Genomic DNA, 15,042 nt, shown 5'->3' with positions numbered 1-15,042 from the left:
GTGTGTGTATGTGTGTGTGTATTTGTGTATGTATGTGTATGTATGTATATGTATGCGTGTACACATCTGTCCATATGGAACATAAAGATAGACATGAGATGTCTTTCTCAGTTACTTCTTTACTCTATATTCTGAGACAGAGTCTCTCCCTGGGATCCGTGGCTCACCATCTCCACTTTGCTGGCTGGACAGGAACCTCCAGTGATTCTCCTGTCTCCACCTAGATGGTGCAATGGGATTGCAGGCACTTGCTACCACACCTAGCTTTACATGAGATCTGAGGATTAAGATTGGCGCAGACCCTCATACTTATGTAGTAAGCTCTTTATTCACTCAGCCATCTCTTCAGGATCCTGGACTCATTCTTCCTTGTTTACTTTACATCCTAAAGTCTTGACCGAGGAACTAATGAATGTAAATCAGGCCACCAAAATGTTGATTACTCTGTTCCTTTACAATGATCACATTTTTAAAAAAGATTTATATATATATATATATGTATACACACACACACACACATATATATGAGTGTACTGTCGCTGTCTTCAGACACACCAGAAGAGGGCATTGGATCCCATCACAGATGGTTGTGAGCCACTACATAGTTGCTGGGAATTGAACTCAGGACCTCTGAAAGAGTACTCAGTGCTCTTAACTGCTGAGTCATATCTCCAGTCCCCCAGTGATCACATTTTTAAATTATCAGGAATGGAGATAAGAAATATGAAAAGGGGGGGTGTCTGGAGAGATGGTTTAGTGGTTAAGAGCACTGACTGTTCTTCCAGAGGTCCTGAGTTCCCAGCAACCACATGGTGGCTCACAACCATTTGTAATAGGATCTGATGCCCTCTTCTGGTGTGTCTGAAGAGAACAACAATGTAATATACATAACAATGTACATAAAAATAAGTAAATCTTTTTTTAAAAAAAAGGAAAAAAGAAAGGAAGGAAGGAAGAAAGAAAGAAAAAAGAAAGAAAGAAAGAGAGAGAGAGAAAGAAAGAAAGAAATATGAAAAAGAATTAAAAATTCTCAATTCCCTGGCCATCTCTTTAGAGCTCACTCTTGCTCATCCTCAGTCTGTTATAAATTCAGGCATCATGATGTTCAGCCAATCTCAGAGCAAATCAAAATCCAGAACAACAACAAATGTGGATCTGAGATGGGAAGAGAAGCCTCATCTGTGACACTGGGAAAAAACAAGTTGTGGGAGCAAAATGCTGGCCTGCGACATCAGGGAACTGAGCAGAAGGGTCTACAGGAAGGACCAGGGCCAGGGCCAATGTCGGAAGGTCACCCCAAAGGTAGGTTTAAGAATAAGGCACTGACAGCCAAGCATGGTAACAAAATGCATGGAGTCCTAGAACTCAATAGGCTGAAGCAAGAGAGTCACAAGTTAAGGGCTAATCTGAGGTGCATAGTAAGACCCTGTAGAGATGTCACGGGAGGGAGGAGAAATCCCTATTACTGCATATTTAATCTGTAAAATCACCGTGTGAGAAGGTGTTGCTCCCATTCTATAGATAAGAAAATAAAGGCCAGGGAATCCCAGCACAAATTCCTGCCATAAGAAGAAGGCAGCAATGTAGACAGAACACAGACAGTGCTCCCAACTAGAGCCTCCCATCCACCATGTGGCAATTCCTGGTTGTCACTCACTCCCCCTGATCGCAAACCTGTCCATAGGGATCCTAAACAGAGGCCACATGAAAAAGAGCCTTCTCGAGGCTTTCAAGGGCTCACATCTGGAAAACAGCCTGCTCTTTTCAAAATGCTGTCCCGCTTGTCTCCCTGGGTCCTAGGGAGCAGAGTAGCTAAATGTGCATGGTCACCCTTGCATTCGGGCAAACGTTGTGGCCTGGGTCCTGTGGGCTGTGTGGCTTATCAACAAGACCCTGCTTGATTGTGTTTCCTGGATCAGCAGCTCACTCCCTGTGAGGGTAATGCCGGCTTGGCATACAGAAGAACGTTCTAGAAGGAGACAGACAGCCTTGTCAGTGTGCAGGTACTCGCTCAAATTCCCCAGCCTGGTTTTAAGACACACATCTGCAGAGGGCATATATGCTCCGAAAGATGAAAACAGGAACGGGTTTCCCATGTATCTGTATTATTAGATTTGACCTCCCATCGAAACAGCAAAGAAAGAGTGGAAAATTAAAGGTGATTTGATATTAGCCTCCCATTCATATTAGAAAAAGAAACTGCCCTTGCGGTTTTCCTCACAGAGGTGTCTGTATTCATTTGACATGCCTTTAATAACTAATGCTAGTTGTCTGGTTGCCAAGAGAGATTTCCTATGGGCTGACTTGAAAGTGATGCGGAACTCTTTGCATGCCCGGCTTCAAATGATCCCAGAACAGCAAACATTCAGCTTGCCTCCAGACCAGAACTGTGGGAGTGACATGAAAGACTGGGTAGGAATCATTCTGCAGGCTGCATATGCTGTAAAAGAGCTGTCTGGCAGAGACTGGAGCTTCGTGGACCAGGCATAGTGAGATTTGGAAATAATCTCATGAATTTGATCTGTGGTGTTGGCCAAACTAAATGATTTATTTCAAGAAAATAAATCTACTTTGGGGCCAGAACAATCCAGGCTAGCCATAAACGGACTGTGTCATTCCTCTGAATAGACCAGGAGGACAGAGAAACACATGAGAAAGCCACTGTAACTGCTCTCACGGGGTCGCAGCAAACCGAACACATCACAGATGTCCACTGCAGTGATAGTCAGCTCCGAATGCCAAGCTGGGCAGGCAGCACTCTGATCCCATTTGACCCTTACCTAATCTTTGAGGTGACAGTGCCCTTGTTCCAGTTCTACACATGGGAGAGCAGCCTCTGAGATTGTAAAGTCGCTGCTCGGTAGGCAGCGCTCTCCTACTGGTGCATCAGGTAATTCTTCCTGGGCACATGGCAAGAGGACATTTCCTAGGCTTCCGTCCAGTGCTATGCAGCCAGGAGATTCAATACTACTCAGCAGATGGATGGAAACAAAGCCTGCATTAAACCTCCCCATCCACAAGTCTCTTTCTAGTCAGTGACTGAATGGAGAGGGTCCCAGGGGTCAAAGAGATGCTAGAATTCAGAGATGGAAGAACACAGGATCTTCAGTAACTCTCGTGAGCAGGGAGCTCCTTTATGAACCTGTATCAGATGGCGATTTGTGTCAAAAATAATCTTGTACTGTGTGAAACCCCTGAAGCGTGATTGTTGTTTCCAGTGAAAGCTAAACTAATAAAATATAAAAGCTATTTCTGAAGGCAAGGATTCCAAGTCCACACTCTCCCATGCTCTGTTTCGTCTTAGCTCTCTCTTTACTAGCTATGCAGATACATTTCTGGTTTTGTAAGAAGTCTGGTTAAAGCTATGCATACTCTCCCATGGTTAATCCACGCCCCCATAATAGAAAGGGCCCTGCGGCTAAGCTGTCTCTCATGAAGACTCATCTAAAGAGTGACCAGTGTCTCCACCTTTGACCTTTTCTTCCTCAGCCAGTGTTCTGTTCTGGCTTCATTGTATCAAGCCTGATTTTCTCCTAATGCCTTCCAAATTTACCTTGTCCTGCCTGCCCACCATGCCACCACCTTCAAATACACTTTCCTAAAATATGCCTGGTCCCAGCATCCTCTCTGCTAGATTATTCCACAGGAAGTCTACCAACAGCAAACATAAAATATCCCTTGACAAGCAATTTTATGCCAATGAATTTGTAGATTTTGGCACAAAGCGATTATACGCAGTAGCAAAAGACCACAAACATAAAACATCCTGAGGTACAGTTTTATTAATTAAACTGTGGAGATCAATGAACTATACTTAAGACATTTAATATCTGCAGTTAAGTAAGTTAGATGGGGTACAGTAATGTATGTAACACACTAATTTTTTTTTAATTGGGTCCATACAGTCACATACACTTTTGTAAAGACTGACTCTCCAAATGAATACACAGGAAACTGGGAACAGCAAATGCTTCCTGGGAAGGGAGGTGGCTGCCTAGGGACTAGAGAGCTATTGTTTGAAGATTTTGCTCTATGCATGTTATGACTTTAAAACATTAAAATAAAACCCTGCTTCCTAGTGCTTACTCGATAAAACCCAAATCCCCTAGAATGAAAGACTCTCCACATTCTGGCTCCAACATGTTTATCCTGCTGCTCTCTCAGCAGACCGCACCATTCTCTGAACATTCCTCCTGCACCCTCCCTCTGTGCCTTTGTTTAGGTCGCTCCCTCCCCTGGAAAGTCCCGTCCCTGATCAGCAGAAACTAATCTCTCCCTTATCTCTCCGCTTTCTTTATAACTGTGTGTTATGCACAGCTCTTTATCCTGGGTTTCTCTGCCTGAAAGGCACCTGAGTAGGTGCCTTTCTTTCCTACAGGATGGCATGATGTCTTACACAAACTGTTCCAAATATGCCTGCATCTTGAGCCAATTATAATTCTACGTGTCTCAGTAATGGCTTCTGGAGATGGCTAGAATCAGGGAGAAAGGCATATGCTTCTCTCTAGGAAAGGAACAGGATTGCTGCCAATCTGCCCCATCGGGATGGAGGTCAGACAAGGTGAGGGATGCACACCCCTCAGCCTGGGGCATCTTGCAGGAGCAAGCATTCCCACTGGGCTTCCCTCCCCAGCCACCCTGTTTTAGCCAGACCCAGCAAGTCAGTGCCCCTAGACCTACTAAACACTGAGCATAGATGCCATGGAGTCAGGTGGACAGCCTGAGGCTTCTTGGGAAGAAAGACATCCATTGCCCTGGACCACAGTCTAGGGTTTAAACTCAGTTGTCACAATTATTTGAAGACTATTAAGTTTATTTATGTTCCAAAGCAGGTCCACTAGAGAAGGACCATCATAGTCGTAAATATCAGGCCTGCTCTCCAGACACAGCTGGCTAGGGCCCCTCCCCTTCCCCTTCCTGGCTCTGCAGGCTCTTGCTAAGGGCAGAAACCTGCACTCTGAGTCATAAGGACCAAGCTTTCCTGTTTAACCTAAGCATCACAAACTTCTATATTTTTGTGTGGTGAGATTGTGTTTGAGCTAGGGAGTGATGATCCATCTCCTCCTGTCCTGCCCACATCATGACAGGAGATTCAGGAACCAAGGCTCATACGCTTTCTCCTCAGAGAGCCACAGTGTCCTAAGGCATAGGAGGCTACTGTTCTGGTATACTCTTCAATTCAGGACTAGCAATCCTGATTTTGTGTCTGCTGAAGTTACCCTGAGAGTTCTTGGCATCCCATCCTCATAGGTTGGTAAAGACCATCTTATCCCTAAAGTAGTATTTTCCAGTGCATATCTCTTGTGTGACAATCTTGTAGGATTTTCCATGAAACATTGAAGGAGAGTCTGTGATCCAAAAATTTGCAGAACACTGACTCCTAGACTCTGAGGATATTAAAAATTCACATTTGCATATCAAAGGCTTCAAGTCCTACAGCAAAGAGACATGTTCCCGGCTTTCTTAAAACATGTTTTCTCCTTTTTAGTGACATTTACAACCGTCCCTTGGCAGGAGTGTTATATGGGACACATTTGGACAAAAGCTGACTTTAGAATCCTGTGCATCCCCCACAATGTTGCCTGAGGCCTGACTTAGCACAGTGGCTCAAGGAAGCACTTCTCTCTCTTCCCAACACCCATACCTTCTAGTGCTCAAGTGTTGGACAACCCAGGTGTGGACCTTCTTCCTCTCTCTCTCTCTCTCTCTCTCTCTGCTGGTTCTTTCCTTCTCTGCTTCATCCCAGGAAGCCAGCAGAAGGAAGGACCACCCTTAGTGCTGACCACTGGAGCCCAGCCTCCACCTGCCTGGAGTTTAGGCCTCTCAGTCTCTAGTCAGCACCTCCTTTAAATCTTACTGTCTGTGCTGGCTAGTTAATGTCAACTTGACACAAACTAAAGTCATCTGAGAGGAGGGAACCTCAATTTAGAAAATGCCTCTGTAAGACTGGGCTGTAGGCAAACCTGTGGAGCATTTTTATTTAGTGATTGATGGGGTTGGGTCCAGCCCATTATGTGTGGTGTCATCCCTGTGCTGATGGTCCAGAGCTCTGTAAGAAATTAGGCTGAGCAAGCCAGGAGGAGCAAACCAGTAAGCAGCACCTCTCCTTCGCCTAGGCATAAGCCCCACCTTCCAGGTTCCTACCCACTTGAGTTCCTGTCCTGACTTCTTTGGATGATGAACTGTGACGTGAAGGTGTAAGCAGAATAAACCCTTTGCTCCCCAGCTTGCTTTTGGTCATGGTGTTTCATTGAAGCAATAGAAACCTTAACGAGGACACTGTCCCTTATCTCGTTTTTAAGGACCGAGATGGGGAAGGCTGTTTATCCTGCTCCCTAAACTTTCCTTCACCTTGAGGAAGCCCCAGTCAAGAAGCAGAGCATGACGGTTGGTGGTAGTGGCTCCAGGTTATAGAATCAGCAGCAGCGGCCAAGCCCTACTAGAACTGCAAAATCTCAGACTCCTCCTGAGTTGGCTGCTCTGGGGATGGGATCTGGCAAAGCGAATCTTATCTGCTTTCCAGGTGACTCCCTCACAAATCCATGTGTATAAGGGCTTAGCAATTGCTTTCTGTGATCAGGTTCTTTTGTACCCCATTCATACCCATATACTTGTATGGTTAATAAAGTGTACTGATAAAGTATCCCCCTGCTCCAGAATCTTCAAGGCTTTCAACTATCACCTCTCTAGGTTCCCATGGGGCCTTCCTGGACCATCTCCAGATGTCTACCCCCTCCTCTGCTTTATTTTTCTCCTCAGTGCTCATTGTCATGTGACTCCCGTTCTATTTCCAAGTTCCTATATTTATTTTCTCTCTGCTCCCTCCTATAGGAAGGCCTGAACCTTGCTTCTGTGAGAAGGCATTATTGCCATGAGAGAACACAAGTTCCTCCTAGAAGCCAGAGATATGAAGATCTCTTGATACAGATACAGTAGTGGGGGATGAGCCACTCCACCTGGAGGATCAGATCCCTCCACTTAGTCTGGGGGCGGGGGATGGGGAGACTCTAGTAGAGAGGCAAGAATGAGGAGCAGAGTTCCAGCCTCTGGGCTGAGGTCAGAGCAGCCCTGCAGTCCTGTGCTGATCCACTCCCACTGACCCCAGCCCAGTGCCTCCTCACCAGGGAGATAGCAGCAGAAGAACTCCTGCCTACACAAGTTTATCTGTTTTCAGCCTGCATCTAATCTATGGAATCTACATACGTGGATTCAACTGATATGGTTCGAAAATCTTTGGGGTGAGGGGAGTGTCAATGCTGAACCTATACAGACCTCTGTTCTTGTCCCAAACAATGTAGTATGACAACTATTCATTCTGTATTAACTTTGTGCCAGGAATTATAAGCAATCTAGAGTTGATTTAAAGTATACACCAAGATCTGAACAGGACACACACATACACACACACATAGGTTTACAAAAAGGCACTGCACATCTATAGATTTTGGTATCTGGAGTCTTCTGGAGCCAGTGCCCCAGAATACCGAGAACAACTTTACTCAGCTTGGTAGTTGAAATGCAATGGAATGAAGGGAGGGTGTGGAAGAGTACTCTAATGTTGGGTTTTGTTCAGTTGCCTAGAAGGGTAGCCCCTACCTCAGGAGAGTGTATCTAGCACTGATACATTTATAAAGTATTTGACCTTTAATCATGCCTAATATTTTCAATCCAGAGAGCCTGCTTAAACGCCTGCAGTCCTGCCCCTGGACCCCTATTCATCACAATTACTGCTCCAACTGTCGGAGGCAGGGCATGAACCAGCACACACTGACGTCCAATATTTTATCACTAATAAAGAGAAACATCCCAAGTATTTGCACAGCTCTGATACTTCCCAGCCCTGAGCCCAGGAAAGGGGGAGCATGGTGATTTATGCTCGCTGCCTGGCATTGGTAATTGGCCTTCTCAGCCAGGGGCCCTGTGTACTGCTTTTCCTTGCCCTTTAGCCACAGGCCACAGTGTGCAGAAAGCAGTTAGTATGGGACACAGGAGGGCTCCCAAAGCACCCAGTAGGGTTTTCATCCACATCTAGGTGTCTTTTTCACGACCAAGGTTTGGCAAGTGCTTGCCTACACTGATGGCTTCATAAACAGTCAAACTGTTTATGAGAAGTCTTGTTCAAGTTGTTGCCATGGCTACAATCCTCCCAGAGTTCCCAGCCTTCCAAAGCTCCCTCATCCTCATCCTCAGGCAATAGGCCACCCAGTCCCACTTTGTTCTCAGTTCAAAGCCCCTCCCTCTTTGCTTTCCAACTCAAAGAAGAAAACTCTGTTTCCAGACAGGGTGCTCAGAAGACCCACACAGGCTAAACCTACGTGACACCAAAACAACTGCATGGAATGTATAGGGAAGAAGCAGATGTTTCTCCTTTGGGACAGCAGGTGCCTTAGCAAAGCCTTAGGGCTCAAGCCAGAAGAGGAAAGAAGAAAAGGGTTCCTTCTGTGATCCTAGAAACGACATTCTGCCAAGTCCTTTAATTTCATTGTGACAAAGGTCTCCACATTCCACACCACCACCTTCTAGGGGAAGGGACTGTCCCATGGAAGAAGGTCTATATGAATGACCTTCTGCTAACACCCAAGGGGAATTGGTCTGTAGGGGCACTCTAAAAACAGCACCCAGCTCCCCTCTTGCACCCCATCTTCTACCTGATAAGAGACAGGGAGTACATCCCATCCCATCAGTAAGGTAAGCTGAAATCCCCATGAAAGCTGTGGGGCACAGGAGACTATGACAGGCCAAGAGGAACAGAAACCACAAAGAGGCAAAGAGAAATTAATTAGCCCCACCCACCATCCTTTCGTTCCATCTACACTCTCTAGACAAACTCTGTGTTCCACTAACATTTTTCCCCAGTGCCTTGGCATAAGACTGAACACACTGCCCCAGCCTGCCTCGTGACACTCAGTACATTCCTGCAGATAGATCTCTTTTGCTCTTCCAGCCCTGGTACACAGACACACTCAACCCTGCCTCCAGTTTTCCTATCCCTGGTGTGATGCTAACACAAACCCAGGTCTCCTTCCCACTTCCGCACTCTACGTGTAACATAAAACACACTCCTCAATACTTTTTAAAAAATGACATTTATTCATTTATTTATTGGGGACAGGTAGATTACACACCAAGGCATGCCACAGCACGCACGTGGCTGTCAGGGAGGCAACTTTCTGGGGTCCTGTGGGCCTCGGGGATTATACTCAGGTCTTTGGATTGGAGGCAAGTACCTTTACTCCATGAGCCATTTTGCTGGCCCCAACACTCCCCAGCCCTGTTCTCAACTCCCCCATCTTCCTGAGAGTGGCCTAAGGGACAGACCTCCAGTGGGCTCCCCTCTGTCTTCTAGCCCTGGGTGTAACACTCAAGGTGCTCTTTCTGTCCCCTCCGACAGCCTCAATCCCTGACACAATACTAAACTTGCTTTCCAATCTTGACCTCAGTTTCCCCAGTTCCTGATGATCTTCAATCCTCCAGCTTCAAGTGTAACACTAAACACACACCAACTCCTCTCCCCAGCTACACACCATGCTCAGCGCAGTCCTCCGTACCAAAGTCCCAACCCCTCCAACCCCAAGCTCAGAGACTGCACAGGTTCGTTGGCCTGGCTTTCATCTCTGTCCCAGTTCTGGCCACATCACCAGCACACTCCTAGGGTCCAGTGCACCCAGCCCCTGTTCATTCTCTCACTCTTCAGGTGAGGCACTATAGTACATGCCCTGGGCTTCCCATAGTCTGCATCTGTCACAACAAACTTGTCTCTCAAAGCTGCTTTCCTTTGGAGCAGCTTTCCCCTGTGCTATCTCCAGAAGATTCTTGGCCTCCTACAGTGATCTTTTGCCCCAACTCAGCACAAACAAGCATGGGCTGAGAAATGGATTGGGAAGGAAAATGGGGGTAGCAACAATTGCTATCCACTGATCACTGGAACTGATGGCCAGGGCAAGCACTGGGCTTAGATCTCAGTGCTTTGGTCTCAGACACAGAACTGCAAGCTGGTGTCAAATACCCATCGGTAAAGATCTGATTTCCATGACAATTGAGAAATCAAGACCTGGGTTGTAGTTACAACTGAAGAGATGGCTCAGTAAGTAGAGGCAGACTTGAGTGGAGATCCTCAGAATCCACATAAAAGGTTAAGTTTGTTGATACCCATTTGTAATTCTAGGGATGGCAAGATAGGAGGTGAGACAGGCAGATCCCTGGAAGCTCTCTGGCCAGCTAGTTTAGCCTGCTTGGTAAAGGTCCAGGCCAATCAAAGACCATCTCAAACCAAAGGCGCAAAGACAGAGGAATGAATGATACAGGGGTCACAATGCCCAATGTTGTCCTCTGACCATCACACAGATGTGTGTGCACAAAAACAAGCAACCATGACCACAATATAAAAAGAGTCTATTCTTTGGTATGAACTTTGGGATTTTTTTTTCTTGCATTTTTAGGAAATTTGCAGTGTTAAGCAATGCCTTTCAGGCCCCGAGCTTGCCACACGAAGAATTTCTTCCCTGGAACCATACAGTAGCCCGAGACAGAAGTGAAGGCTTCCTTTCAGATTGGAGGTTTGAAGAGAAAGATAGGATTCAGACACAGAGAGCTAAAGCACAGGTGATCCAATCTGCCTTCTCCGGGTTCCCCAGCTTTTTAGCTCCCTGGGTTAGAAGTTTATAGGGATTCTGGATCTGTGGTTTCCTATGGTCGCTTTTACAGATCTTGTTAATTTATTACCCATGGTTACACTTTTAATGGAAATCATGAAGAAATGGCAAAGGAAACATGAGCTAATTTTTTTTTCCAGTGACACATTTCACTGCTATTTAAATAGCCATTTTGCCAAACCAAACACAGCTCTTACAGCCAGCGGTGACACATAAAGGGGATCACTGTGGCTGACTGGGCCTGTGGCCTCCAGAGCAGGCGAGACTTTCTCTCAGCTTCCCCAGGGATGGATGCCAAAGAGGGTGGAGTGACCCAGAGTCAGTGACCACTGCCTCCACCTTCCTCAGGCAAGGTTGAGGGTCCACTCCTGATCCCCTGAGAGGTTCTGGGGTGACCATGCCCCCTCTTCAGCCTTGATAACCCCTCCCCTCGCCGCCCCAAGCGCTGTGGCTGAGCAGCCCCGCAGTACAGCAGAATTTGCTCACGCCTATAACTGGGAACATTACTGGGTTGTATGAAACCAGAGAGAGATGCTGGGGAAACCCAGGCTCACTTCATTCCAGTTCTGTGGCAGCCGTGACAGCCTTGCTGTGGCCACACTTGCACAGGGCTCCTTTGTTGGGCAAACCAGAGCCTCTGCCTTCTCCTACTCAAAACAACCTCTAACTTGGGCCTCTGATACCCTCCCACCCTACTTTAGGGGAGTGGGTGCGGGGGATGTGATGTCACCAAGCGTTTATTAACTTCTCAAGAAGCTGGCTGAGATCATGGTACTTAGTGAGAGGGATTCCAGGACTTGGGGTGCTGTAGCAGAGAGAACAAATCCATTGAGTTTCTGGCCATGACTGGATAAAAGAACAGGAATGATGGCCAGATGCTCGAAGAGCAACAGTTAGAACCTCCCAGATTATAATATGCAGTTCGAGTAAGGGAAGCCAAGGGGCTGAGAGTATGCTTTGGAGACCTAAAGTCAGTTGCCTAAGTTCGGGGGATCCACCAGAACCCAGTGACATCCCCATTGTCTCTAGTCGGGAAAGGCACTCCAAGAAGGGGCCATAGAAAAGCAAACAACTTTCTGGAGGGAGCCAGCCACTCAAGACAGCACAATCCTGAATGGATTTCTGCCCCACTCTGGCTGCAGAAAAATCTGGCTATTTCTTGGAGGCGTTCTGTGCCTTCATGTCCTGATGGGTGTCCAGGTGGGCACAGCAGAGAACAGCTATGCCAGAATACAGGCAGCAGGCACACTGGCATGTCAGGGGAAAGCAGTTTCCCTCCGTTTTCCCAAGGAGAACCCCACTTCAGTGAGACTTGAGAGAAGTTAACTGTCATCCCCTTCCTTGCCAAAAAAGAATATTAAATTCACTGACCACATTTTTCCAAACCGAAGTGCGGAGGCCATTAGATCAATGCTCAGGCTTGGGCTCTAGTATGCCAGGCACCCCACACGTTTCACTTTGCATTATTAACATTTAAACCAAAGCAGCTGTGCTCAGCCCTCTTAGAGCCCAGAACCTGCCCAAGGCCCCCACGGTGACTTTTCTCAGGGGCCAAATGCACCAGCTAGCCAGCCCACCAGTGACCCCATGCCTTTGGCCTTCTGGAGTAAATTTCTCCAGTAGCCAGCCACTCCTTGATGACATTTCTGAGAGTTCTTTTGAGCCAGGGGGACTGTTGGTGGATCCTGATCAAGCGTGCCTGAAAGTCCTCAAGGGAACTAACAGGTAAGATTATCTCTTTGTCTCTGGGCTTGCCTCCTTCGTTACAAGAAAGAGTATCTCTCACACTATGCCAAGCACTCGATCTTTGAAGATGGGATTCTCCTTATAGACATTTGCAAGTTTAAACCTTATGAAAGAGAGACAGAGAGGGACAGAGACAGAGACAGAAAGAGACAGAGAGCACTTTGGAAACTTGCTTTATCATCCAGCTCTGCCTCGAGTTCTCCAAAATTATGCTACAGACATGGGGGCACCATCTATCTCAGACACAGTTCTCCCACAAACCTTTTGCTCCTTTATTTGCCTTTGCAGTCACCCTCAAACCTGCACAATGACCACACTCCTCTTTTTGTTAAACCGACTTATTGTGCTTCTCACTATATTGCAAACCTTTGTTTCTATACCAATAAAAACAGGGTTTACGGCCACCGAACTGTGTCTGTTGCTGGCAGCTGGCTCTCTGGGCTGCTTGAGTCGAGCCACCATGCCTATCCGCGCTCTGTGCACTATCTGCTCCGACTTCTTTGGTCACTCCCGTGATGTGGCTGCCATCCACTGCGGCCACACTTTTCATCTGCAATGCCTAATCCAGTGGTTTGAGACAGCACCAAGTCGGACCTGCCCACAGTGTAGAATCCAGGTTGGCAAAAAGACTATTATCAACAAGCTTTTCTTTGACCTGGCTCAGGAAGAGGAGAGTGTCTTGGATGCAGAATTCTTAAAGAACAAACTGGACAGTATCAGAGCCCAGCTTTCCCAGAAAGACAGGGAGAAACGGGACAGCCAGGCCATTATCGACACTCTACGGGACACGTTGGAAGAATGCAATGCCACTGTGGAGTCCCTGCAGAACGCCTTAAACAAGGCAGAGATGCTATGTTCCACCCTGAAAAAACAGATGAAGTTCCCGGAGCAGCAGCAGGATGAGACCAAACAAGCTCGGGAAGAGGTCCACCAACTCAAGAGCAAGATGAAAACCATGGAGCAAATTGAGCTCCTACTCCAGAGCCAGCGGTCTGAGGTGGAAGAGATGATTCGAGACATGGGTGTGGGACAGTCTGCAGTGGAGCAGCTGGCTGTGTACTGCGTGTGCCTCAGGAAAGAGTATGAGAATCTGAAGGAAGCTTGGAAGGCCTCAGGGGAGCTGGCTGACAGGTTGAAGAAGGATTTGGCATCCTATAAGAGCGAGTTGAAGACTCTCAACACTAAGCTGGATCAGACCAAGTTAGAACTGAAGTCAGCCCAGAAGGACTTACAGAGCGCTGACAAGGAGATCACCAGCCTAAGAAAGAAGCTAATTATCCTGCAGGAAACCTTGAGCCTGCCTCCAGTGACCAGTGAGACAGTCAGCTGCCTGGTTTTTGAGAGCCCAGCCCCTGTGGAGACGCTAACACCAAGGCTTCACCGGCCTCCCTTTAGTGACGAGATTGATCTCAATGCTACCTTTGACGTCAGTACCTCTCCAGCCCAGACCTCCAGCTCCCAGCATTGCTTCCCCAAGAAGCCCTACCTGGACAGGGCACACTCTCCCGTGCAGGACATTCTCAAGAAGGTGCCCAAAGTCTCCAAGCTGGAGTCCCAGCTCTCACTGGGTGGCCAGCGATGTATAGGAGAGCCAGATGAGGAACTGTCTGGTGCCTTCCCTCTCTTCATCCGGAGTGCTCTCCGGGGTCAGAAACAGCCCAACAGGACCACAGCAGAATCCCGTTGCAGCACAGATGTGGTAAGAATAGGCTTCGATGGGCTTGGAGGATGTACAAAATTCATCCAGCCTAGGGACACAGCCATTATCCAACCAATGCTTGTTAAGCCCAAGGCCAAGAGTAAACAGAAAGTGAGAATAAAGACTGTGAATTCTACCTCCCAGCCCAAGCTGGATACCTTCTTATGTCAGTGAACAGTGACCAGAGTTGTGTCTGCAGTTAGTGAGCCAAGACCTGGCCAACCGGAAGTGTTTTGGAAGATGGCTTCTCTTGGACCAGACAAAGAGTGGTGCCCAGGAAACACACTTCCTGTGTTCACGGCACCCTGCACCATACTTGGAAACCACGTGAGCAGCTTACCCTTCCGATCAGCAGGACCTGCTTCCAGTTGCAGGGTTTTATTTATAGCTACAACCAGGTGTGTGGCTGGGCTCCTTCTGTTTTTATCGAACAGGGTCACATTGACTCTAAGTGGATGGAAATGCTGGAGGATTCCTGAGCAGGCTAGCTTGAACTTCTGCCTGCCTCCAGCTTATTGCTTGAAATATGGGAGTGGGGAGGTGATAGGAAAAGGATGGGGAAGTTTTCTGTATAAAATAAAAAGGCGTCTTTTCTTCTAAAAAAAAAAAAATAGGGTTTACTGCTTGCTTTCTTGTGTGCAGTGTTTTACATAGTAAAACATTATTATACATAATAATGTTTTACTATGTTAAATATAATAACATGCAATTCTCACAACAGTCCTCTGAAATGAGAAATATAGTTATCTCCATTCCACAAGAGCAAAACTGAGACTTGCAGATAGTGCATGGTTTGTGTCTTGATTAATGTTTCTCAATAATGATGAAACACTGTAGTGATTTGAATATGCTTGGCCCCTGGAGTGGCACTATTTGGAGATATGGCCTCTTTGGAGTAGGTGTGGCCTTTTTGGAGGAAGTGTGTTACTTTGGGGGTAGGCTTTG

At 47.0% G+C, this 15,042-nt stretch overlaps 1 pseudogene across 2 annotated transcripts; it reads left to right on the top strand.

Moving 5' to 3' along the window:
- The first annotated feature begins 8,217 nt into the window (after positions 1-8,217).
- LOC116079863 lies at positions 8,218-14,694 on the top strand (annotated as a pseudogene). Of its 2 annotated transcripts, XR_004114182.1 has the most exons (4): positions 8,218-8,688; positions 10,440-10,602; positions 12,276-12,377; positions 12,791-14,694. The product of XR_004114182.1 is annotated as an E3 ubiquitin-protein ligase TRAIP pseudogene, transcript variant X2 (transcript). The 2 variants fall into 2 exon arrangements; XR_004114181.1 differs by having other exon boundaries at positions 10,440-12,377.
- The last annotated feature ends 348 nt before the right edge of the window (positions 14,695-15,042 follow it).

The sequence above is a fragment of the Mastomys coucha genome, unplaced genomic scaffold, assembly GCF_008632895.1.
Source record: "Mastomys coucha isolate ucsf_1 unplaced genomic scaffold, UCSF_Mcou_1 pScaffold6, whole genome shotgun sequence".
Taxonomy (NCBI): domain Eukaryota; kingdom Metazoa; phylum Chordata; class Mammalia; order Rodentia; family Muridae; genus Mastomys; species Mastomys coucha.
Note: the sequence above shows the minus strand (reverse complement) of the source record. Positions and strands in the feature narration are given on the sequence as shown.